At 33.3% G+C, this 3,905-nt stretch overlaps 1 long non-coding RNA gene across 1 annotated transcript; it reads left to right on the forward strand.

The window, feature by feature from the left end:
• The first annotated feature begins 601 nt into the window (after nt 1-601).
• LOC138880293 (uncharacterized) lies at nt 602-3,667 on the forward strand. Its single transcript, XR_011402804.1, has 3 exons — nt 602-711; nt 790-852; nt 3,471-3,667. It is a non-coding gene; the product is annotated as an uncharacterized lncRNA (long non-coding RNA).
• The last annotated feature ends 238 nt before the right edge of the window (nt 3,668-3,905 follow it).

Genomic DNA, 3,905 nt, shown 5'->3' on the forward strand with positions numbered 1-3,905 from the left:
AACACAAACAAATACTCTTTTTCGTGCCTACAGCCTTTTGGATTACAATGTTCAATTCGACATGGTTCAATTTAATCTCTATGTTTGTTCGTCTTATCATTAAAATAATCGAGTTGCTTAATGAGAAAGCCTAAGACTTAAAATTGATATATGGCAAGTTACTATTCCTTTTAATCTTTATTTTTCTGATGTAGGTTTGTACTGTGATTAGAATACTGATATTTGTATAACTCAAGTTCTCTTAACAATGGATCCTCATCAAACAAAAAAACGTCCTTGCATAATGACAGAAGCCTATGATAAGAATGCCAAATGACGCGAAGTGTACAACAATATGACCATGGCTGAAAAGAATGCGCTTCTGTAGCAACGACGTCTAAAAAAAAGAGAGACAACAACTAATCGTCTTCTCACAAGTAAAACTTATGTCAATCTTGTTGAACCAACATCTGTAATGCCAGGTAATTTTGCTGCTGCAGCCTCTTCTTCTATGCCAAAAACAAGTTAGAATATTAAATGCACTATCTGTCTTTTCCACACATATATATGTACACATATATGAGTGCGCATGTGAAACAGTTATGCCCATATGATTCTCATGTTTGTTAAAAAAGATTCTTGCAGAAATCATTGAATGTGAAGTTTGTACGCCACCCGATGTGCTTCACAAGGAGAAAAATGTGGTGTACCCTTTTCATGTTTTTGAAAAAGGTAATCATGTAACCTTGATCATTGACAATTCAACATCTACTATGCTCAAATGTTTAATCCATAATCGTGTTGCACCAGGTTCTACATCAGACACTTCAAATGAGTCAAGTGCTACATCCTTTGAGCCAATTTTGGCTGACGGTTAGTATGAACATAACATATCGTTTCTACTTTTTTGCTGTTTCATAATTTTTTCCACTCCTTAAGTCTGTTTGGCGTATGGAGGTCATGTAAAGAATAAGAAAAAATTGACTAATGTTGGTTATGGAAAAAAGAGAAATATGCCTAATAATATCCGATTGAGCCGATTTTGGCTGACGGTTAGTATGAACATAACATATCATTTCTACTTTTTTGCTGTTTCATAATTTTTTCCTCTTCTTAAGTCTGATTGGCGTATGGAGGTCATGTAAAGAATAAGAAAAAATTGACTAATGTTGGTTATGGAAAAAAGAGAAATATGCCTAATAATATCCGATTACGCTCTGACTATGTTCCACTTAAAAAAGTGCCAAATTGTGAATTCTGCTCGGCTAAAAAATTTCAGTATGAATCACCTTCATTTTGTTGTGCTAACGGTACAGTTAAGTTGACTTATCATAAAATGGCACCTGCATTGAGAAATTTATATCTAGGATCTTCTGCAAAATCGAAGCACTTCCAGACATATATTAGAACGTATAATAATATGTTTGCTTTTAGCTCGCTTGGTGTCAGTTACGATAAAGATCTAGCCAAAAGAAATCGTGGTATATATACATTCAGAGTTCAAGGTCAAATGTATCACTTTATAGATGATTTATATCCTGCAGAGAGAAGGCCTAAAAATTTGCAGTTGTACTTTTATGATAACGACAATGAGATTGCAAATAGAATGGCTTGCTCTAATAAAATAGATGAATTAATAGTGTGGGAATTGATAGACACACTGAAAGATAATCCATATTCTATATTTTTACGAACTTTATCTGAGATTTCGAACTTACAGAACTATCACATCGCACTTAAATGTAACTCTGGATTGGATCAACGAATATTTAACTTGCCCAGTACTACTGAGGTTGCAGCTATATGGGTTGATGGGAATGATGTTGGTGCTATTCATGTACCGCACATTCAAATTTATACTCACAGCAATAGAACTCAAAGAGTGAACTACTATTTTGGGTGTTATAATCCTTTACAGTATCCTTTACTATTTCCATATGGCCAAAGCGGGTGGCATTGTGGCATTAAAAAGTTTCATGGGGAAGAAAATATGCCTAAAAATTATGCGTTGTCTGATTTGGAACAATTACCAAATATAAAAAACTTCACCTCTGTTGACGGATATCTTGATATGGAAGATCAAGTTATGCAAAAAGGAAAACAAAAGAGAGATACAGTTTCAGTTCGTGAATACTATAGTTACAGGCTCCAGATGAGAAACGATGATGAAGATGAACTTCTACATACAGGGAGATTACTTCAACAATATTCGGTTGATGAATATATAAAATTGGAGACTCAAAGAATGGATTTTGTTTTCTTCAATCAAGATTTGTTCAGAATGGATACGTTAAATGGACTTCTTGACATTTTAAGACTTGGTGAACGATATGCTTCTAATGTTGGAAAACAAACATTTCTACCAAATTCATTTATAGGAGGGCCTAGAGATATGCGTCAACGTTATAGAAGGAGTATTTTTTATTCAACCTTCTAAACCCCTCCATCAATGAGGAACCAGAGGGAGGAAACCAAATAGAAACTTAAGAATTTTTATTAGTGCATCGTCAAACTCACGTAGCCTCCTTGTAGCGTTTTTCCTTTTTTATTTATTTATTTTTTTCAGAATTCCCACCCCTAATTTGATCACTGTTTCGTTCCCATCTATGTGTATTATTGTGTGTGTTTCTTTTCAATTGAAAAAACAAGAAGATGAAGTCAAAAGGTGGGGACGGGAAACGACAGATCTTTTGTCAAGGAGGGCGTGGGTGCTGTTGATTTCTGGTGAAATTGAAGAATAAAGAATCAACGGATGCCTCCCTTTGTATTTTGGTCTCTTAGGAGATTAAAAGATAGTTTAGAGTTTAGTTATAATTGGGTTTAAATATGAGTGTACGAATTAATATGGGCCATTACATTGGAGGAGAATAGATAACTAACATTAAATTTTGCATTTAAGTGGGAGTGGGCTAATGGGTTGAGAAGAATGGGTCCTTGTCTTGCTGAACCACTAAAATTCAAAAGGGATTTTTACCTATCTATACCATATATCAAACCTTATTATCAAAAATATTCATAATTTGTTATTTACCCGTGTAGTCCACACTTTTACTACAAATTATATACCAATCCAAAAATAGATAGATTTTGCCATAAAAAACGCGCTAAAATGAAGGCACTAGATCTGCGTGTGATTCTGTCAACATTAAATTCGAATTGCTGCGTAATTCTCTCCTTCCTCAACGGAAAGAGATCTCTCTTCTCTCACTCAACTACAATTCTCAAAAAACGCAAGCTACTGAAGCTCTAGCAATCAAACGGAAAGGAGATTTCTGTTCTTCATCTTCATCTTCATCTGTTCTTCCATATATTTTCCACCATTGATAGCCATTAAAAAGCTTGAAAGCTTTGAATTCAAATTTGGGTTTTCAAAAATCATTATTTGTTTGGATTGGGTGTTGTTGTAAATAATTCGGAATATGTTTAGGAGTTTATATCTCAATTTTGAGGGGTTTTGGTGAAGATTAGACTTGGTTTTGACTGAATTTTAGATTGAAACTCGAAGAAGAAGAAGAAGAAGAAGAAGAAGAAGAAGAAGAAGAAGAAGAAGAAGAAGACGTATTTCCAGAAATTGTAGATAAATTGTAGTTAAATTGTAGAATTGTAGATATATTGTAGATAAATTGTAGATGAATTGTAGATTGGGAAGACTAAAACTTCTACAAATCTTCTACAATTATGTCGAAAATGCCAATTATGCTACAATTGAAATGAGAATTTGGATATTAAAATTCAATGTATCTATTTTGTAGATATCTTGTAGATAAATTGTAGATTATTTGTATTCTGATTGTAGATGCATTATTTTCTGTTTTCACAAATCCAAAACGACTAAAGCTTCTACAAAATCTTCTGCAAAAAACAGTCTACAATTTATCTACAATTTTTCTAATTTGACTACAATTTGACTACAAAATATCTACAAA

The sequence above is a fragment of the Nicotiana sylvestris genome, chromosome 1, assembly GCF_000393655.2.
Source record: "Nicotiana sylvestris chromosome 1, ASM39365v2, whole genome shotgun sequence".
Classification (NCBI taxonomy): Eukaryota; Viridiplantae; Streptophyta; class Magnoliopsida; order Solanales; family Solanaceae; genus Nicotiana; species Nicotiana sylvestris.